This window comes from Rhinopithecus bieti, unplaced genomic scaffold (genome assembly GCF_001698545.2).
Source record: "Rhinopithecus bieti isolate Rb0 unplaced genomic scaffold, ASM169854v2 scaffold_15821, whole genome shotgun sequence".
NCBI lineage: Eukaryota > Metazoa > Chordata > Mammalia > Primates > Cercopithecidae > Rhinopithecus > Rhinopithecus bieti.
In genome coordinates, this window is record NW_016808598.1 from 1,201,575 (window position 1) to 1,224,918 (window position 23,344).

The window sequence follows — 23,344 nt, forward strand, 5'->3', positions numbered from 1 at the left end:
GTTCTAATTAGAGTAAAAGTTACTTAGTCAATCAGATTAGAATTCCAGATTCGAACTAGCGAACACAGAGGCATAATAATGCCAGCACACACCTTCCCCCTGACTGGTAGCTGACACACAGCTAGTGCAGCTGGGCAGGAAAGCTATGAATCCTGGGGATTCTTTTTGCCTTTGCAAAGACCCTTCTAAGTGCTGCCAATGGTGGAAAAATTGAGAGAAGGGGATGGAATCTCATCACATCACAACAAGGCAACATTGTTTGGCCCCATTGGGGTTACAAGAAGAAAGAGTCTGCCCACATCAATTGGTTTGTGATCTTTCCCAGAATCCTCTTTGGGGAACCTTAAGGAGTTTGGGCAAGCAGTGAGTGTTTATGGATGAGGTCTTGGGGCACTGGGGTTGAGTACAGAGATTTAAGATTCGGTCCCTTCTGTAAGGAAGTTTGCAATTTCCTTTGGAACATCAAGACCTGTACATCTGGAGATGATTTTGAGCAAGGTCCTCATTTGGGCCCCACAGATGCCCGGAACAGTGTTTTTTGTTGTTGCCCTTGTTGTTTTGTTTTGGTTTTTTGTTTGTTTGTTTTGAGACAGCGTCTTGTTCCATCAAGCAGGCTGGAGTGCAGTGGCGCCATCTTGGCTCACTGCAATCTCTGCCTCTTGGGTTCAAGTGATTCTCCTGCCTCAGCTTCCCAAGTAGCTGGGATTACAGGAGCGCACCATCACACTTGTCTATTTTTTTTTTTTTTTTTTTTTGCCACGTTGGCCAGACTGGTCTTGAACTCCTGACATCAGGCGATCCCCCTACCTCGGCCTCCCAAAGTGCCGGGATTGCAGGTGTGAGCCACCGCGCCTGATTATGGAGCAGTGTTTCCTGAAGTGCAGTTCTAGAACAAGAATCTAAACAACTTCAGGCACTGGCCAAAATGCAGATTCCCTGTCACCCCAGACCAGCTGGTAAAGCTTGAACATCTGTATTTTTGACAAGCCCCTGATGATTCTGATGCACATTGAAGTTTAGAAACCACCGGCTTGAAGGGTCCCTGAATGGACTTTAGTGAATCCACAGACCCCCTGACATTGCAGACATTTTATTTTTTATGTACATTTTTCTGCTAAGAGGTCCGTAGCTTCCATCAGGTTCTCAAAAAGTGTCCATGCTCCAGAAAAATGTTAATATCCCTAGCATAGCAGAAAGAGATTAGGAGAGTAGAATCCAGCAAACCAGCAGACACTGGCCACATACGACCCAGAACAAATCATGGAACCTGAAGTTCCAAATCATGGAACATGAAGATATCCCCAGTGCAGTGAGATGTTGGCAGTTCTTTCCTTCAACCCCAGTGGTGCAGGCAACAGCACTACAGGAGCTCAGAGGAAAGAGCAAGGGTGAAGTGATAGCCTGGACGAGAGCTCTTCCCAGCAGAGGAGGGCTCACCTGGTCCATAGAGGAAGGGCATTCCAGCTGTGGACCCCATCTGAGCACAGGTGGGGTTTGCATAGCCAAGGCACCAGTCAGGGACAGGCACACAGGGAGCACTAGGAGTGTGAGTCTCCTCCTTTGTTAAACATGTCCTGTCTCTCCTTTGCCTCTGTATTCCCAGGAAACTTGGAGCTTGGTCCCATTTGCACCTGGAGCAGATGGTGCACCTTCTCTGTCTTGAGTGCCGCCCTTACCCCAGGTGGGGGGTAGGAGTCCTCTCCAGACCTTCTGCAGGATCGCTAATGAGATCAAGTCTGCCTGTCGGGAGGGGTGATTATCCTGTGGCAATGGGTTATTACCTTTTACAAGTGGCGCTCAGCCTGCCCCGCTGCCTGAGCGCCTGGGGCGTACACACCTGGTGGGGCCAGAGCAGCTGCTGAGAGCCAGAGCAGCTGGCGGCTCATTAGCAGACGCAGCCTCGCCTGCGGGCAGAGCCAGGTGGGGGACAGCACTCGGGCCTGTTTGGGCCTCAGGACCAGATCGCAGGAGGAGAAGTGCAACCCTAACCACGCTGCCCCTAACCCAGCTCAGCCCTGGAGTTGGGGCCGGGGATTCCCTACCATGCAGGGGTCCGAGCGTCTTAGAGAGGCAGGGTCCTCATTTTTTGTGGAAGGCTCTGAGGTCCTTGCCCTGCCTGGCCCTAAATGAAGAACCTTCCTCTGGGTCCGCAGGACAGTGAAGGGAGGCATCAAGTCTCCCAGCAGGTTTATTCTCCACTCTGACCTGCGGGTCCTCGTCCCTGAAGCTCAGGAGAAGCCTCTAAATTGCAATCCATCTCCCCCAGATATGGATTTTCCTGCCCCTCCCTGTACATCCCCTTGCTTTGGGGTCAAGTTGGCGTGCTTTCAGAGACAGAGGAAGGGGAAGCACTATGGGTTTAGCTCAATGCCTGGACACGCCCCCTGCCCCGGGGAGGCCCCGCCCACAATCTCTGGGCCAGCCTGCAGGGAGAACCCGTAATCTTACAGCCAGATGCCACGCGCTTTCCCCATCACTCTTCCCCCACGTTAACCCCCATCCACCCGCTGTGCTGCACTCCCCAGCGCGGGGCCTCTGGAGGCTGCCAGCTTCCTGCGGCCCCTACACCTGTTTTTGCCTCAGCTGCGTGCAGGCCTCTGGGGGGTCCGCCAGGGCTTTCGGGAGGTCCACGTGGATGTCTCTATCCTCGCCCAGCGAAGGAAGCCTCCTCACACTCTGCCTCAGCACCTGTCCTTTGGTTTTGATCTTTGTCCAGACCCAAAGCCTCACATATTGTATTTCATATTATTCGGTGGGGAGAGAGGGGTGACTGTGGGAGGGGAGAAAGAGAGAAGGGAGAGAACAGTTGTCTCTTCTGGGTCATGGTCTGCAGCATCAGATAAGGGGTAAAAGACACCCAGATAATCCACACCCCCCACCCAGCTTGGGGTCTAGAGAAGCAGAGGCAGGGAGGCCTACTGGAGGGCGTCTCTGCTAGTCTTCTCCAGCTGCCCTAACAACACGCCACAACACACCACAGACCCGGTTGCTTAAACAACAGAAGCGTGTTGTCTTAACGATTCTGGCAACTGGAAGTTTGAGATGGAGGTGTTGGCAGGCTTGGTTTCTTCTGAGGCCCCTCTCTTTGCGCTGTAGACCGCCACCTTCTCCCTGTGTCCTCACGTTATCTTTCCTTTGTGTCCGAATGTCCTCTTCTTCTAAGCACACCAGTCAGGCTGGATTCTTAACCCCAAATGACCTCATTTTAATTTAATTACCTATCTTCAAATATGGTGACATCGTTAGTATAGGGAGTTATGACTTCAACAAGAATTTTGAAAGAGGACCCTGTTCAACCCATAACAGCATCCCAGGGACCCCACAATTCCTCCTGGGCTTGCCAACCTTCAAGGCAGAACCTGAACCCCTTTCCTGGGGAGTTCTCCCCTCTAGGTGGAGAAGCAGCGGTGAAGGAGGCAAGCATGTGTCCAGGTGCAGGGAAAGTCTCTTGTTCTCGGAGACGGGAGATCCTGGAAATAATTGTGAAAGTCCACCTGATCCAGGTGCTGGTTCCAGTGGGGCATCAGGGAATGTTTCAAGTTAACCTGCTTTTTGTTTTTTTGAGACAGAGTCGCCCTCTGTCGCCCAGGCTGGATGGCAATGGTGCGATCTCAGCTCACTACAACTTCTACCTCCCGGATTCAAGTGATTCTTCTGCCTCTGCCTCCCAAGTAGCTGGGACTACAGTTGTGCACCACCACGCCCAGCTAATTCTTTTTTTGTATTTTTAGTGAGATAGGGTTTCACTATGTTAGCCAGGCTGGTCTCGAACCCTGACTTCAGGTTATCCACCCGCGTTGGCCTCCCAAAGTGCTGGGATTACAGGTGTGATTAACCTTCTTCAGTTGAGCATTCGAGGAGGCATCCCCTAGAGAAGCACACATGCAACCTGATGCTATGAAGTAGGTTTCCTTATCCCCACTTTACAGAGTAGAAAAGTGAGGCATGGAGTCACCCAACAATCAGGAGAGGCAGGATTTGAACCCAAATTGTGTAGTCCTGGAGCTCAGACTTGGATTTGAAGAACTTGAAGAAAACATGAATTAAAAAATATATATATCAAGATGGAAAAAGCTTTTTAAAGCATAACATGTATCCAGAAGCATTCAAACCAGATACATTTAACATCATTCACAGAAACACCTTTATGTCCTATAATGACAGTAATAATGACCACCATCACAACTCAGATGAAAGACAAAAGAAGTGCCAGGGAAAACCAATTGTAATATACAACAATTTCCATTTTCTTTAATGTACAATGAGCTCTTCCAAATCAATAAGAAAAAGTACAACAACCCAAAGGAAAAATGGGGTGGGAGGCAGGGAGAAAAGCTGTGAGCAGACAGTCCACAGAAGAAATAGAAGTGGCTATGAACCATTTCTATGTGCAAAGTCACCCAAGGACACTCTTAGTTAAAGAAATGCAAATCAAAATGCTGACTCTCCATTTTCACCCGTCAGAATGGCAAAATGGAAGAAACTCACAATTCTAGTACTGATGAAAGAATGGCAAAAGGGAATTTTTTCTATATTTTGGGAGAAATTGATGGAACCTGTTTTAGGGCTACCTAGGTTCTGGCAAAATTGGCATTGCAAACACCATTCCACCTGGCAATGCGTTTACTAGGAAGTATCTGCCCCAGAAACAGATTCTCACAAGAATGCTCACAGCACCAGCCTTTAAGAGAGTAAAAATCTAGAAACAGCCTAAATGCCATGGATGGGGCAATGGCTGAATGAATTATGTCCCTCTTCCCCTGGAAGGGAACTCTATACAGCTATAAAAAAGAATGAGGTTGGCCAGGTGTGGTGGCTCATGCCTGTAATCCCAGCACTTTGGGAGGCCAAGGTGAGTGGATCATCTGAAGTCAGGAATTTGAGACCAGCCTGGCCAACATAGTGAAACCCTGTCTCTACTAAAAATACAAAAAGAAAAAAAAATTAGCTGGGCGTGGTGGTGCATAACTGTAGTCCCAGCTACCTGAGAGGCAGAGGCAGGAAAATCACTTGAACCCAGGAGGTGGAGGTTGCAGTGAGCCAAGATCGCACCATTGCTCTCCAGCCTGGGCAACAGAGTGAGACTCTGTCTCAAAAAACATAAAACAAAAAAACCAGAATGAGGCTGACACCTAAGTTTTGGAGTTGGCAAAAGGTGGGTGGATCTAAGATCTATTTATTAGGTGAAAGCGTGGAGCGCTGAGCAGTGTGGTGCTGGGAGTGATCCCATCTGTGTGAGAACGTGAATAAAGAAGGTACCCACAGGGAGCGGCCCTGGGAGTGAGAAATTTGCCTTCTGTGGTCTCCATTCTGTATTGTAGGGTTCTCAGACTGGTGCCTCAGGGTCCCCTGGAGGTCTTGTTCAAACACAGTCTGCTGGGCCCATCCCCAGGGTGTCTGATTCAGCAGGTCCTGCGGTGAGTGGTGAGGTGGGGAGGAGGCAGAATATGCATTTCCAGCAAGTTCCCAGGCAAGGCTGCAGCCGCTGCTGCTGCTCCAGGAGCCCCACTTTGAGAAGCCCTACTGTAGTGTTCCAATTTGGCCACTATGTTCAAGTATCAGTTTTATAGTTTTTTAAAATAATAATTTATGAAAATGACCCCGGGGCCAGACTCTTCTCCACCCATGCCAGTGGTTTGTTGTCTTCACCTTGTCTGTCGGGAAACCACTCCCTGTGTCTAAGCCCCATCTCTCCGGCTTTGTTCCAACCACCCCCTCTCCCCAGTGAGGTCAGCTACTCACAGGAAGGACAAGCCACGCTTGGAACAAAGCTCCCACCCACTGGAAGACAATGACCAGACCCCCGCCCCTTGAGCCTTCCGTCTAAGAGCAGAGCTCCAAACCCTGATCTTTGCTGCTAGAGCAGCCCTTTCCTGGTTGCATAATCACAAGCCTCAGCCTCAGCTTCCCGCTCCTTCCCCCTCAGCTAGAGGATGTGCAAAAGGAACCGCTGACACCTGTGTCTGTGGAAAGGTTATGACTTCCCTGTGACAAGCCAGAAAGCTCAGAGCCCGACTCGCAGGAGCCTGTGCACCCAGAGACTCACCATTAGAAAACCAAGAACGAAACTGCGCATTGGGAGGAGAGGACGAGGGAGTCCTTCTTCAGAAGGCTGATGCTGTCTCAGGAACCCCATTTGAACCTCTTGACTGTGATGGTGAATGCAGTGTCTTGGGACAACCTCCAGGTCACCCCAGGAGGAGGCCCCAGCAGTGGGGCTCTGATCACTGTGGCGACCCAAATTCGCTGCTCAGAGGTTCTAGACACTCTCTGCCCTCCTTGCCCCTAAATAAGTGGAATTGAGTCATGCCCATGGTCCTCTCCCATCCAGCGCCCCTATTAAGCTGGTGGCCTCCATGCAGAGCCCAGAGAGGGACATCTCACCCTTGGTGTCCTGAAAATCATGTAGTAACACAACGCCTTGGAGCACATACCTGCTGAGTGGAGTGGCAGTGTCCCTTGGCCACCCGTCCCCTCTTGTACACCTCACAGCCTCACAGAGGGGCTGCTCCCAGGCCCCTCCTGACCTGTCTCCAGCGACCCGCCTCCCCCTTTCCTCCTTTTCTTTCCTCCTGCCCAGGGAAGCGGTGACCCAGCTCCCCTCTCTCCATCCTTCACATGCTCCCTCCATTTCTGCTTTCAAAAGAGGGAGAAAACATTTTGATTATGAAGCATTTCCAGGGCTGTTTAGGTTTGCCATTGCTAGGTCTTTTGTTTGCCTTTCCTCCTAGCCTCCGCCTGGGTTGAGGTAACATTATTATCTCCTCTGTACAGGTGAAGAAATGCTAATTGAGAAAGGCCACGAGACAGCCAAGGTCAGACACCCATGCGGCCTGGAGCAAGGCAGAGGCCCCACCACCTAATCGCAGGGCCTGGGGTTGTACAGGACACAGAGACTCCGGCCCCTCGTTCCAGAGCCAGTGACTGCTGGAGGGAGACACGAGCGCCCCATGGTAGCAATAGAATTGAAGAGGGTGTGAGTGCAAATCCTACCTGGTCAGAGAGGCAAATCCTACCTAGGTCTGAATTGAGGGATGATGAGGAAGAAGAGAGGTGGGCAATGGGCGAGTCAGGGCTTCATCCCTTGCATTTCTACCAGCCTTTTAACCCTTCAGTTGTTCTCACAATTGTATCCTCACTTGATTCTTGGAAGCACCATGGGTAGTCGGGAATGTCAGGGAAACCATGGCTCTCGGGCGCAGAGATGCATCCCAGGTCACACTGCTTGGCTGTGATGACTTCAGTGAGCTCTTTCCAGCCAGGGGATATGTTATAGGCTGTGTGGGTCCAGCGTTGAGAAGCAGGAGGCCCTGTTTTGCCCGGTGGCCACCTGGGAGTGGGGTCACTGTGACCCTGCTGTGGCGAAGGTGGCCAGAAGCATTGAGTCCATTGTGACCAGCCAGGAGCCCACTCCGCTCCTGACCCCCCTCCACCTCCTGCCTTACCACCTGGCTTTTGTTCCAGGCAGCCACATTTCTCAGCTTTCCTCCAAGCTGAGACCTGGAGGGGATCCAGTTTGACCAGTGAGTCGCACGTGGCAGGGTGCTGGGATGCCTGGGGAAGTGTGGTGTTCCAGACACAGCCACCGCCCTGTCTCCTCGCTGCTTCCTGCCTGAATGCAGAAGCCGAGTCCGGCCAGGGGTGGCCATCTGGTGACTCTGAGGACACACTGTATGCTTGGGACGGCAGAGCCGGATGCTCAAAGAAGCCTGGATCCCTAGCACTTCCTCATGTAGCTCCACCAGCCCTGCCTGCCTGCTTCTGGACTTGCTCTGAAAGAAAACGAAACTCCTATCAGGTTCAGTGGCTGTGGTCGGCTGTGGTCAGGGGCAGCTGAACAAAACTTGAAGTCTCAAAGGTCGTGAAGCCCATCAGAAAAGAAGAGCTCCCTGGCGCCTGCAGCCTCTCGGTCTCAGATCCAGCTCCTGGGACCTCAGGGCCTGCCCCTTCCTCTGCCTTGCACCCCAAAGCCTGTCTGGGACCCACAGCCCCCTCCCTGCAGCTGCCGGGAGCTGCAAGTGGCACCCACGCACTCTGGGCCTGGTCTTTCGGCCACGACTCTCGCCACCTCTGCTGGGCAGTCTCAGTAAGTATTACTCCTTCCACACAGCCCAACTGTAGGTGGCTGGAGGACAGTCCAGCAGTTCCTTCTGTCTGTCCTACCATCCACAGCGGCCAGTCTAGTCCAGATCTATGTGGTCTCAGGACTGTGCAGAGGGGACAAGGGAGGCTGCTATTTTCCCCAAGTTATGCATGAAGCAACCATAGGTGAAGGGGCTTGCTGGAGGCCTGTGGCTGGTGAGTGGTAGAGATGGAACCAGAACCTCATTCAGATGTCCCTGTTCTGTGACTCTCAAAGGGAAGATCCCTGAGCACACATCAGAATCACCCAGGACATTGTTCATGATGCACACTCCCCAGCCCCACTCCAGACCTACCAAACTGGGATCTCTGGGGAAGACGCCCAGGAATCTGCATGATTGGGCACCCCCCTCACAGCCCAGGCATGATTCTGGTGCACACTGAAGACCAAGCACCTCTCTTGAGCTGAGCTGTCTCCCCAGTCATGAGGCTCAGACCTGCAAGGTGTCAAGTGCAAGCCTCCATCTCGTGGTTCATGGTTCTAGGGAGTGACCCCGAGCCCAGCACCCCAGAACACAGAAGAACTTTCAGCCTTCAAAACAGCCAAAAATTCTGATGCCCAGGCTAAAACCCAGACCAGTGAAATCTGAATCTGTAGGGGTGAGACCCAGGTGTGGGCACTTTTAAAAGTTCCCCAAGTGATTCCAAGGCCAGAGCTGCCTGTCCCCAGGCTGTGTAGGGGAGAAAGATGCTTCTTCCTGGGGGCAGGTGGTGGCGGGGAGGCTATTAAACACACAACCAGGCCCTACCCCAGAGTTTCCCATCCAGCAGGTCTTGGGAGGTCCCAAGAATATGGGACCTCTAACAAGTTCCCAGGTGGTGCTGGTGCGGCCGGACTGGGAGCCCCACTCTCAGAAGCCCTGGAGAAGGAAGCAGGAGTGGAGGAAGAACTGAGGGGGGTTACATGTGGTCCCTGTTAAGGGTCAGATGACTTGCTCCACTGAGCAGGGCCCACCTGTCCTGTTTTCTTAGGTGCTATGGATTCTCCAAATGCATCTTCTGAGGCTGGGAATGTGCCTCTCCTAACATCATTGCAGCCATATAGATAAAGAATTGGGGCCTTCCATTCAGGGCCCCTGGGATGGCAGGGCAGAGTGTGCACTGCACAAACCCAGAAGCCACCATTCACCTCCCCTGAACTGTGGCCCTCCATGGCTTTGCCAAGCCTAACACGTTTCCCACTGAAAACCCAGCGTGTGGCCATGGAAAGTTTCTTGTGGCACCTCAGAAATTCTGCATCCACGTTTGCTTTCGTTTGTGTCTTTTCTGCCCCTCCTCATTTCTGTTGGAGCTCCATCCCCCTGGAGGGTTTGGGATGAGATGGATCCGGCTGGCCTGATACAGGGACCTCTACCCTACACAGGTCCCACCAGAAGTAAGCCTCCATCCTGGGAGCAGGCGTTCAACGCGGCTGACCCAGCTGATCTGGGCATGGGCAGCTCAGCCCGGTCAGGAGCATATGGCCTCCCTCCTTTGCCACTTCATGCTGCTGATTAGGCCTCCTACACAAGGAGATAAACCTGCTGGAGGAATTTGTTTTCTTTGGCAACCCACACTCCATCCAGCAGAACTGCAGGCTGACTCACCGGCGCTGGTTTCCTCTGAGCCCCCGCCCATCCACGGCCTGTTTGGGCTTCTCCCTTTCAGGAGGCACTTCCTGGCTTGACCTATGTGTCCTGGGTGTTTCTGTCTTGTGATTCGGCCCCAGCTGCCACCACATTCCTTCCGTGACACTTGGCTGGTGTGGGTGGGCAGCCATGAGCGGGCTGGGGAATCTTATGAAAGGGTGTTCCGTTTGGGGCCTGAGCACAGAGAGAACTCGCTAGCCCAGGCCTGGCTGGTAGGAGCAGAGGGCCCCATGCTGCCCCCAGCTCGCTTCTCTGCAGGGGGAGAGGGTAGGTGGGCAGGGCCCCCAGGGGAGAACACACCCAACCCCCCAGTGGGGAGTGAGGCCTTGCCAGGTATGAAGTCATGGGGGAAAGAATGTCCAAACCAGCTGGTGCCTCCCTCATTTCTATCTCCAGACCAGCCCTCTCCCCTGAAATCTGGGGTCATAAATCCAACTGCCTCCTGCACAAGCCTGCATTCCTGATTTCTACCCCCAAAAGCTAAGTACACCTCCCAACATCTCAGCAACTCCATCGTTTCTTAGCTCAAGCCAAAAATCATGATGCTATCCTTGACTGCAAGCTTTCAGCACATTCTACTTGCCTTTTATTCTTTTTGGTACACATGAGTTTGGCTGGATGACTGACTGAAATGTCACCAGTAACTCTCCACAGGGCCAGATGGGCACTGTGAGAAGCCCTCCCTTTCACTTTCTCCCCCACGGCACACAGAGGAACCTGCACTTAGGCTTACTTCCCTGGGAGGTGAGCATCATCCTCCAACCTCTCTCACCAAGGTGAGGTCTGCATGAGGTCACTAATGGTCCTGAGTTGAGACTGAAGGCTGACAATATTCTTCTGCAAGCCCTGCGCTTGGGACAAAGCCTGGAAAAGCCCCTGGCTGGGCTAGCTCACAGGCTTCCTGAGAACTGCTATTCAGGGAACTGTGCCCTAGCTGGGAGGACCACCTTGTTGCAGGTCATGCCCCACATTTTGCTTGGTCCTTGGATGAGAGGAGGGAGAAACAGAGAGGATGAGACATGGAAGATCCCTTGGCAGTAGCTAAACCTTGAGAGCTGCCACCAGCTGCAATTACTTGCTTCTGCCTTTAATTTCATGTTGAGAAGCCACAGGTGATGGAAAAAGAAGTTGGTCGCCATGGGCAGAATGCTTTTTCGATATGCATTTATTAGCAAACCTCCTGAAGGTGTCGTAAGCTGAATGTGAGGCAGCTGCCTCTAGAAGTGAGATTCACATGCAGGGTGGAAATGGTAGATGGGAGATCTGGAGGACAGACACTTTGGAAAAAAAACTTCTGTTTGCAAGGGATTGTTATTTTAAAGTTCAGAACATTTTTGCAACTATCTTCCTCCCCCGGGCAACCTCCTGACTTGTCCCTTATTTCAAACCTGTTGTTGCTCTCTAAGGGCCTATCCAAGCAGATGTTCTTCTTCGAATCGGTGAACCTAGGAATTTTAGTACAGGTGCACCTTGTTTCACATAATTGATGTGTGTCTGAAAAATTATGTGTTAACTAGCTTTGTTATAAATTAAATGCTGTTTTAAATGCAACAAGATGGTTTGCATTTTAAGATAATTTGATGGCAAATTCATTATTTTCAAAGGCTCTTATAGCCAGTTATACTCAGGTTCACGGCTCCTTCCCCAAGCAGCCTCAGAAACATGGCTGGGATGGATTATGATTCATATCATCACAGACATCCACAAACAGAGAGAAATTCAGACATTTTCACCATGGTTTCCACATGCTTTCTCTCTCTTTCTTCAGCCACGGGACTAATGCTTCAAATGAAATCTGACTCAGAGCTGAGTGAATGAGACAGGGCAGAGGGGGGCCTTTCCTGCTGAATTAGTGTGGAGAACCCAGAGGTGGGGACCTGTCTGACAGCCATGTAGCTCCCTATGCTCCCTCATGAAGTCCCCAGCACCCCTCGGAATGCCCAGTTTGAAAAGCATTGCTCTCAAAGTGTCATGAGCATTCTCTCTTATCTGTAGTTCTACCTCTAAGACTCCAGATCCTCCCACTGGAGCACAAATGTTCATTACAGTTTCATTTTTGACAGCAAGTATTATAGAGGAAAACAGTTTAGCTCCTGCCACTGCATTGTCAATGGAGAATACATGGAGAGCCTGGACTTAGTAATAATGAGGCATCCCTCCCTGTCTCCCACAGGGGTAGAATCAGTGGAGCCTAGTGGGGAGCTAGAATTGCCACTCTGGCCTAGTAGAAACAAGGATCCTCCCCTCCAAGCATTAATAAAGGACAAGTAGAGAATATGAACTTCTACTTCCACCTGGCAGTTACAAGACAGCATAGTGTCCTCGCTTTTGCTAATGGAGCAATCTCAGAGGAAACCAACTGGAACAGAAGGTTTAAATAGAATCCAGAATTTCACAACATAGTACCCCAAATGTCCAGGTTTCAATCAAAAATCACTTGTCATATTGAGAACCAGCAAAACCTCGATTTGAATGAAAAAGACAATCAATATATACCAATACTGAGATGATGATATGGTAGAATTATTTGACAAAGATTTAAAACAAATATGATAAATATGTTTCAACAAGCAATTACAAACATACCTGAAACAAGTGAAAAATAGAAAATCTAGGCAAAGAAACAGAAGATATAAAGAAGAACCAAATGAGAAATGTAAAACCGAAAAATACAGTAACTGAAATTAAAAACTCAATGATGGGCTTAACAGTAGAATGGACAGAGAAAAGAATCCACAAACTTGAATATAGAACAACAGCTATTACCCAGTTTGAACAAAGAGAACATAGACAGAAGAGTAAGAAGGAGGAGAAGGATAAAGAGAAGGAGAAGGAGAAGAGTAGTAGCAGAAGAACAAGAGAGTTTCAGGGATATGTGGGATGATTAAAAAATTCTAATGTTTATTGTCATCAGAGTTCCAGAAGAAGAGGAGAATGAGGGCTGAAAAAGTACTCAAAGAAATAATGGCTGAAAACTTCCTAAATTTGTCAAAAGACATAAATTTACTGATTCAAGAAACTGAGTGAACCCCAAACAAAATAAATTCAAAGAAATTTATACCAAGAAACATCATGGTAAAACTTAATGTGAAACTTTTATATTATAGTGAAAATCAAAGACAAAGGAAAAATATTGAAAGCAGCAAGAAAGAAATGACACCTTACCTAGAGGAGAAACAATTCAAATGACACTGAATTTCTCATTAAAAACCAAGGAAGCCAAAAAGAAATGTCACTGTGTTTCCTAAGAGCTGAAAGAAAAGAAATCTGAGGCTGGGTATGGTGGCTCATGCCTGTAATCCCAGCACTTTGGGAGGCTGAGGTGGGCGGATCACTTGAGGTCAGGAGTTCAAGACCAGCATGGCCAACATGGTGAAACCCCATCTCTACTAAAAATACAAACATTAGGCAGGCGTGGTGGCAGGCGCTGGTAATTTCAGCTACTCAGGAGGCTGAGGCAGGAGAATCACTTGAAATTGGGAGGCAGAGGTCGCAGTGAGTCAAGATCGCGCCACTGCACTCCAGCCTGGATGACAGAGTGAGACTCTGTCTCAAAAAAAAAAAAAAAAAAAAAAAGAAGAAAAGAAATCTCAGATCAGAATTCCATATGCCATGAAAATATCCTTCAGGAATGAAAGGAGAAATCAAGACATCTCAGAGGAAAGGAAACTAAGATAATTAGTCACCAGAGACCTAAAAGAATGGAATTTCTCTAACCAGAAAGACAATGATAAAAGAAGGCATCTTGGAGCATTGGGAACAAGAAGGAACAATGGAAAGGGCAAAAATATAGACAAATATATTTTCCTTCTCCTCTGGAGATTTCTGAATTGTTTCATGAATGAAGCAAAAATTATAGCACTGTTTGATGAGTTTCTAAATATTTATAGAGGAAATATTTAAGACACTATAAATAAGAAGGGGTAGAGGAATATAAAGGGAGGTGTGGTTCTACACTTCACTTGCCCTGGTAAAATATCAACACCAGTAGACTGTGATGTGTTTATATAGATATAATGGGCCGGGTGTGGTGGCTCATGCCTGTAATCCCAGCACTTTGGGAGGCCGAGGCAGTTGGATCACTTGAGGTCAGGAGTTTGAGACCAGCCTGGCTAACATGGTGAAACCCCGTCCCTACTAAAAATACAAAAATTGGCTGGGTGTGGTGGTGGGGGCCTATAATGTAATACTTACAGAAACCAGTTAAAATGCCACACAAAGAGAGACACTCCAAAACACTATCAATAAATCAAAATGGAATCCAAAAAAAAAAGTCCCAGTAACCACAAGAATACAAGAAAAAGGAAACAGAAAAATGAAAAACAGAGAGAACAAACAGAAAACAAAAAATAAAATGGCAGATTTAAGTCCTAATACATCAATAATTACATTAACGTAAAAGTTCTAAGTACATATTTTATTTTATTTTTTAGTTTTTAGCCTTTATTTTAAGTTCAGGGGTACATGCGCAGTTTGTTAATAGGTAAATTATGTGTCACAGAGGTTTGGAGTACAGATTATTTTTTCACCCAGGTAATAAGCATAGTATCAACTTTTTGGTCCTCCTTCTCCTACCCTTCACCCTGAAGTAGGCCCTGGTGTCTGTTGTTCTCTTCTTTGTGTCCGTGTGTACTCAATGGTTAGCTCCTAAATGTAAGTGAGAATGTGCAGTATTTGGTTTTCTGTTCCTGTGTTAGTTCACTTAGGATAATGGACTCCAGCTCCATCCATGTTGCTGCAAAGGACATAATCTTGGCTTTTTTATGGCTGCATAGTATTCCCTGGTGTATATGTATCACATTTTCTTTATGTGTCTACCGTTGATGGGCATTTAGGTTGATTCCATGTCTTTACTATTGGAATAGTGCTACAGTGAACACATGCATGCATGTGTCTTCATGGTAGAACAATTTATTTTCCTTTGGGTGTATACCCAATAATGGGATTGCTGGGTCTAATAGTGATTCTGCTTTTAATTCCTTGAGGAATCACCACACTGCTTTCCACAATGGCTGAACTAATTTGCATTCCCAGCAGCAGTGTATAAGTGTTCCCCTTTCGTCTGCAACCTCACCAGCATCTGTTATTTTTTGACTTTTAAACTCTTCAATTCTCATATATATATATGCTATGTATTGCCATATATATATATATAAAACATGGAATCAGAGTAGCAGAACACACATTGTTTACAAGAGTCTATATAGCAAAGGAGTAATCCAAATGCCCATCAGTGGTTCCCGGATAAAAGAAATGTGGTTCATATACACAAGGGAATACTATGCAGCCATAAAAAAGAAAAAGATTATGTCCTTTGCAGCAATATGGATGGAGCCGGTGGCCTTCAGGCATCACACCAAGTTCATCGCTCCAACAGGCATGGACAGAAGCCTCAAGTCCTATAGCCTGTAGTCCCTGGCACTTCTGACAGAATCTGGGCCTCATCTCAGCAGAGGGATAGAATTAGGGTTGAGGGAGTGGGGGGAGTCTATGAGGGGAAGGAGCATCTGTAGTGTGGGATATTCACATCATTTCACTCTGGTCTTGGTGGTGGCCTGAGAGTCATGGTGGCATGGACCAACCTCATCCATGCACCTCCAGGCCCCATAAGAACAGATGCGAAAGGAAGAACTGTCACCCCTAAAGGCCCAAGGTCAGAGCCTTCCTGTCATTCAATGGACATGGTGGTGGCTGTTCCACACCCACTTTGCTGCAGTTCCTGTGAGATGGGAGAGGCTGAGCCAAGGGAACTGTGAATGGGATGGGCAAGAGGGCTTGTGCAGGGTTGTGTAAGCAGTGATCTAGTTTCATCAAAAGAAGAAAACTTAAGTAAATGAATGGTGAATTTTGAAGTCAAGTTTCTCACTGTTGGAATAGGAAGTTACAGACAATAAGAGGAGAAGGCTATAATGGGGTGGGGTGATTGATTAGGGCTGGAGATATGGGTATAAACTCATGTCTAGCCTAATATAGATGCAGATGGATACATATTGAAATATTTATAGATATATGTGTATACACAGGTTAGTACACACACATAGAGTTTCCTGCTCTCTCTGCTGAGAGAGCCAAGAAGGAATGTCACCCCAGGAGCACACCTGGTGCCCAGATCTTGATTTCTAACATCACTCTTCAACAAAAGAAATCAGAGTTCTTTGGGAAAATGGCTGGCACTGCATCTGGGGCAGAGACTATCTGAGATGATCCTGGATCATCTTTTAATGTCAGAAAGCAAGAAAGTCCTCAAAACTAAGCCAACATCCACAAAACATGATGATAGGAGTCTATCAAAGGAACACAGAAGCCAACCCAAAGAGTTCCCAGAGACTAACACTGGGACAATTTAAACAACAAATAAAGTAGTGTTAGATCATAACCTAAAATAAATATCTGAGTCCATATTGTCATACATAAATTATTCAATACATAGATAAATGGAAAAAAATTGACAAATATTCTCCCTTCAAGGAAATAGCATGTAACTCCTCATTCCTTAAGTGTGGACTGTGCATAATGAATTTCTTTTCAAAAAGTACAGTAAGAAGGCAGGGGTGGGGAGTTGGAGGTAGGGGTAGGGTGAAGAGTAACTTTATAGTAGAGAAAACTGACAAACACGCTCTCATCTGGATGACCAAGGTTGACATTACCAGTGACAAATCATGTTGATGGTATATGTTGTTAATATGATATGATAAGAAGGGCACTTTGTGTTTGTGGTCTTCCTCCCCCAAACCCATAACCCCGTTCTAATTATGAGAAAAAACATCGGACAAATCCCAATCAATGGGCATTCTATAAACTATCTTGCCAGTACTCCTCCAAAGGTCATTGAAAACAAGGAAGGTCTAAGAAATGGTCCCATCCAAGAGAATCCTAAGGAGACAATGATGACTAAATGTAATGTAGTAACCTGAATGGAATCCTGGGCAGAAGAAGGACATTAGGTGAAAACTAAGGAAATCTGAAAAAAGTATAGACCTTAGTTATTAACAATGGGTCAATATGGGTACATTACTTGTGACAAGTGTATCATACTAATGTAAGGTGTTCATGAGGAAAACTGGGCATGAGACATATGGAAACTCTCTTCACAACTTTTCCATAACTCTAAGTCTATCCTAAAATAAAAAAGTTTACTTAAAAAAGAAAAGAAAGCAGGAGTGGCTATATAAATATTAGATGAAAAATACTTCAGAACAAAGAAAATTACCAGAGACAGAGAGAAGCATTACTTAATGACAAAAGAATCAATCAACCAAGAAGATTTCACAACCAGAAATGTGTATGTACCTAACAACAGAGCAACAAAAAATATGAAGCAAAAACTCATAGAACTGAATGGAGACGTAGAATAATCCATAATTATAGTTGGGGACTTGAACTTTCCTTTCTCAACAACTGATATAACAAGTAGACAGAAACTCAGCAAGGATAAAAAGAACAACAACATCAACCAACAGGAGCTCACTGACATTTATGAAGCATTTGATTCCACAGTAACAGAACACACATTCTTTATAAGAGCCTATGGGACATATATCAAGATAGACTATATCCTGGGCCATAAAATAAATCTTAACAAACAAAGTTAAAAAAACTGAATTCATGTAGAGTGTAATACTCTGACCACAGCAAAATCAAACTAGTAATCAATAAGAGAAAGATACAGAAAAACCTCCAAATGTTTGAAAATATAACACACACACACTTCTAAATAATCCATGAATCAAAGAGGGAGTCCCAAGGAAAATAAAAAATATATTGAAGTAAATTAAAATGAAAACATGTCAAAATTTGTGGGATATAGCTAAAGCATATGCAAAGAATATAAAATTAAACCCCAAGCAAGTGGAAGAAAGGGAATAACTAAGGTAAGCGCATAAACCAGTGGCATTAAAAACAGGAAAACAAAAAGAAAATTCTATGAAATGTAAAGATCAACATGATTGACAAATTTCTAGCAATATTGACAAAGAAGAAAGAGAGAAGACACAAACTAACATTATCAAGAATAAAACAGAAAATATCACTACAGACCCTACAGCCACAAAAACAGTAATAAAGGAATACCATGAAGAGCTCTACAGACATAAATTTGACAACTTGAATGAAATGGACCAATTTCTTGAAAAGCATAAATTATCACAACTCACTCACTGTGAAATAGATAATTTTAATAGCCCTGTAACTACAAAGAAAAACAAATTCATAATTTAAAAGTTCTCCAAAAAGAAATCTCCAGACCTAGATGATTTCAATACTAAATTGTATTTAAAGAAAATTAACATCAATTCTAGACAATCTTTTCCAGGAAATAGAAAAGGAGGCAATAGTTCCCAATTCATTGTATAAAGCTAGTCTTACTCTGACCCTGAAAGCAGACAAAGATAGTTGTAAAAACTAAAACTACAGACCAACATCATGTATGAGCATAGAAGCAAAAATCCTTAACAAAAAATGAACACACAGAGTTCAGCAATATAGAAAAAGAATTAATTATACATCAAAACTGGACAGGATTCATTCCAGATATGCAACAATGGTTTGCCATTTAAATATCAATCAATATAATCTACCATATCATCAGACTAAAGAATAATAGTTACATGATAGTATAAATGGACTCAGAAAAAACATCTGACAAAATACAACACCAATTTATGATAAAAACTCTCGGGCCGGGCACGGTGGCTCAAGCCTGTAATCCCAGCACTTTGGGAGGCCGAGACAGGCGGATCACAAGGTCAGGAGATCGAGACCATCCTGGCTAACACGGTGAAACCCCGTCTCTACTAAAAAAAGCTACAAAAAACTAGCCGGGCGAGGTGGCGGCGCCTGTAGTCCCAGCTACCTGGGAGGCTGAGGCAGGAGAATGGCGTGAACCCGGAAGGCGGAGCTTGCAGTGAGCTGAGATCCGGCCACAGCACTCCAGCCTGGGTGACAGAGCGAGACTCCGTCTCAAAAAAAAAAAAAAAGCTCTCAGCAAATTTAGAATAAATGGAAACTTCCTCAGCTTGATAAAAAGCATCTACAGAAAACCTACAGCAAACATTATACTTAATCACAAAAGACTGAAGGATTTTCCTCTAAAACTGGGGATGTCCACCATCATCAGTCTTATTTAGCATAGTATTGGAAGTTCTAGCCACTGCAATAAGACAAGAAAAGGAAATAAAAGGCATACATATTGGAGAGGAAAAAAACAAAAGTGTTCCTATTTGCAAATGACATAACTTTCTACGTAGAAAATCCCAAGGAATCTACGCAAAACAAAAAACTTTCTAGAACTAAAAAGTGCATTCAACAAGGTTGAAGGACAAGGTTGCAGTATCTAAGATAACCACACAAAAATCAATTGTACTTCTATATACTAACAATGATCAGGAGACATTAGCATACAATTTATAATTGTTTTTTAAAAAGCAAAATACGTGCAAATTTAACAAGACATAAGAATCATATGCTAAAAATTACAAAACTGTTGAAAGAAATCAAAGATCTAACAAATGAAGAGAAGGACTCTGTTTGTAGATTAGAAGATTCAACATAGTAGAGATATCATTTATCTCCAATTTGATATACAAGTTTAACACAATTTCAATCAAAACTCCACCAAGAGATTTTTGAAGATGTTGACAAAATTATCCTAAAATTTATATAAAAAGCACAAATAACTCAAATAGTTAAAAAACAATTCAAAAAACGAGCAAAATGAGATTAGTCCACCAATTTCAAGACATATTATCTAGCTCTAGTAATCAAGACTGTGCAGTACTGGCAGAGGGATCAACACGTAGATCAATTAAAAAGAACAGAGACCCCAGAAATAGACCCACAGAAAATGACCAACTGATTTTGACAAAGGTGCACAATCAGTTCAATGTGGTAAGTACAGCTTTTTCAACGAATGGTGCTATAACAATTGGACATCTATAGGCAAAAAGTGAACTTCAGCTTCAGCCTCACACCTAATTCAAAATGGTACATTTACACTTAAATGTAAAATATGAAACTATAAATCTTTTAGAAAAAAATTGGAGGAAATCTTTGGGCTTTATGGTTAAGCCAAGAGTTCCTAAACTTGACACCAATGGAAAAATCCATAATGAAAAAATACTGATAGATAGGACTTCACCAAAGTTTCTAATTTTGTTCTAGGAAAGACCCTGTTAAAGGGACGGAAAGACAAGCCACAGACTATGAGAAAATATTTGCAAACCACATACCCGACAAAGGACTGGTATCTAGAATATATGAAGAACTCTCAAAATGTAATAGGAAAACAAAACAAAAAAAAAACCCAAACCCAAAAAAGCCAATTAGAAAATGGCATAAACAGACACTTCATCAAAGATGTACAGCATCATTAGGCATTAGAGAAATACAAATTAAAACACAATGAAATATCAATATGTATCCATCAGAATGGCTGAAATACAAAACAGGGACACCATCAAATGTTAGTGGAGAAACTGGATCACTCAGAGATTGCTGGTGGGAATGTAAAATAGCACAGATGTTCTGGAGAGCAGTTTGGTAGCTTCTTAGGAAACTAACATGCAACTGCCATATGGCCCAGCATTTGTACTCCTGGACATTTATCCTAGATAAATGAAATTTCTATTCCCACAAAAAACCTGTACACAAATGTTTATGGCAGCTTTATTGGTAATATCCCCAAACTGTAAACAACACATATGTCCTTCAAGAGTGAATGATTAAACAAACTATGGTACATTCCTTCTGAGGAATACTACTCAGTAGTAAAAAGGGACAAACTCTGATACGTGCAACAATCTGGATGAATCTGCAGGGAATTATGCTAAGTTATAAAAAACAATTTCTCAAGGTTACATTCCTTGAGGTAACATTCCTCAAGGTTACATTCCTCAAGGCCTGGTTCCCACCTCTCTTGTGGCCCAGTGGTTCAATTCCATCTTGGTTCCAAAAGAGTGCCCAATTACCCCCCAACAAATTCCATGAGCTCATTTGAAGTGGGTTGCTGCAACTTTTGACCTAAAGTGTCCTAACAACCCCAAGTGACAAGGATGTGTATCCTTCTGAAACAGCAGAATTTTACTCCTCAAAGATCCTTCCCAAGGATCCCAGAGAAGCTAGGAAGAGAAAAGGCCAATTCTCTTGTATCCAGTTGAAGTTGAGATCTTCATTCAGACATGAAGTGTCTATGATGGGTAATTTTGTGTGTCAACTTGCCTGGGATGAGGGATGCCCAGATACTTAGTAGAGCATTACTCCTGGGTGTGTCTGTGAGGGTGTTTCTGGGAGGATGAGCATTTGGATCAGTTGACAGAGTGAAGAAGATCCACCCTCCACAATGTGGAAGGGCATTACCTAATCTGTCGAGGATCTGCTTAGAACAGAAAGGTGAAGGAAGGGTATATTTTCTGTCTCTTTAACCTGGGACATCCATCTTCTCCTGCCCTTGGATATTGGACCTCTCGGTTCTTGGGCTTTTGGACATCATGGACTTAAACCAGCATCCTCCCCATGCCCTCGTTCCCAGGCCTCTGGACTTGGACCGTATTCCACCACCAACTTTCCTGGGTGAGTTGGACTGAATTCCACCACCAGCTTTTCTGGATCTTCAGCTTGCAGATGGCAGATTGTGGAACTTCTTGTCCTTCATAATCTCGTGAGTCAATTTCCATAATAAATCTATCTCTCTCTCTCTCTCTCTCTCTATCTATCTATCTATCTATCTATCTCCTATTCGATCTGTTTCTTTGGAAAACTCTAATAAGATATCTCAGCCAGTTAGAGATGCTACAGCAAGATATTGCAGACTGAGTGGCTTAAATGACAAACACTTATTTCTCCCAGTTCTGGAGGCACCAGCAGATCCAGGATCTGATGAGCTTCCCAGTTTAAAGAAAGCTTAAAAACTAGCTTCCCAGTTTAAAGAAAGCTGCCTTCTCACTGTATCCTCACATGGTGAAGAGAGAGAGTTCTAGTGTCTTTCTCTTCTAAGGACACTACTCTAATCACAGGAGCGCCACCCTCAAGACCTCGCCTAAACCCAATCACCTCCCAAAGGCCCCACCTCCTAATACCATCCCACTGGGGGTTAAGGTTTCAACACAGGAGTTTTGGAGGAACACAGACATACAGGCCATAACACTAAGTGGAATGAAAGAGTTAAATTCCGAGGGCATTTATCATAATAATTAAGCCCTATCAAAATTAAGCAGACATCACTCTCCCTGTGATAACTGAACCTTTCGGTGTCAACACCAAGGACAGGGCTTCTGGGTGTAATTCATCTGTGGAGACTGTTCTGTATTAACCTACTAATCTGTGTATGGCTAATGACTCAGGACAGCATGTTGACCTTGACTTCACTTCAAGGTTTTCATCACGCCTGCCCTCCCAGATAAACGGCAGGGATTGCAGATAGGTGGCTTGTCATAACACTTATTTCCCTCCACAACTTGGCTCAGGTGTTTAAAGTGTTCCATATAATCCTTTGCCCAGTATTTTACAGCCTTTCCCTGGATCTTTTCCATAAGTCAGGGAACCCACCAACTCCGATGCTGGTTCTGGCAAGCCCTCCACTGTGGCAGCAACACATCTCACCTTCTTTTTGCAGTCACCCCCCTTGCAAAGACCCAACCACTTCCAAGCACCCTATGCCTGGCATGGGGACATACAAATCAGCTTTTGCCTGGGGGGACCCTTCCAAGGCCTTGACTCCCTGCTGTTGTCAGACCCCTGCCTGGGGAAGCCAACAGTGGCAAGAAGTTGGGGCAGGGGCTGTTCGGAGTCACCCACCCCCCTTTTCTAGAGCACTGATCAAGCCGGCTGCAGCAAGGAGCAAGAAACTTGACTCTTTCTTTTTCTTTTTTCTTTCTTTTCTTTTCTTTTTTTTTTTTTTTTTTTTGAGACAGAGTCTCTCTCTGTCACCCAGGCTGGAGTTCAGTGGCGTGATCTCAGCTCACTGCAACCTCCGCCTCCCAGCTTCAAGAAATTCTCTGCCTCAGCCTCCCGAGAAGCTGGGATTACAGGTGCCCACTACCACACCCAGCTAACTTTTGTATTTTTAGTAGAGACGGGGTTTCACCATCTTGGCCAGGCTGGTCTTGAACTCCTGACCTCATGATCCACCGGCCTTGGCCTCCCAAAGTGCTGGGATTACAGGCATGATCCCCAGGCCACCGCACCCAGCTGACTCTTCCGCTTTCTGATAAGTCCTGGGGTAGCCTTGGGGCAGGTGGTCCCCAGTGGCTGCGCGCACCAGGTGTGCAGATCGAGGCACCAGCACTGTGCATGCTGTGACCAGGGGCCTGAGGACCACCCTGCGTTCAGTGTGTGTAACCTCTAAGCAAAGACTTTACCTTTTACTGGGAGCCCCACGCAAATCACAAGCCTCCAGAGGCACTTATTAAGTGCCTGTTTCTTCTTTATCTACATAGATGCTAGACCAAAGAGCTACATTCTAAAATTTCACTAACTGATTTATATCCTGCTCTTTCTCAAAAAGGATGACAATAAAACCACAGGTACAGTATGGCCAGGAACATTTAACCAAGACAAAGAAGGGGAACAAAGGCAGAGAA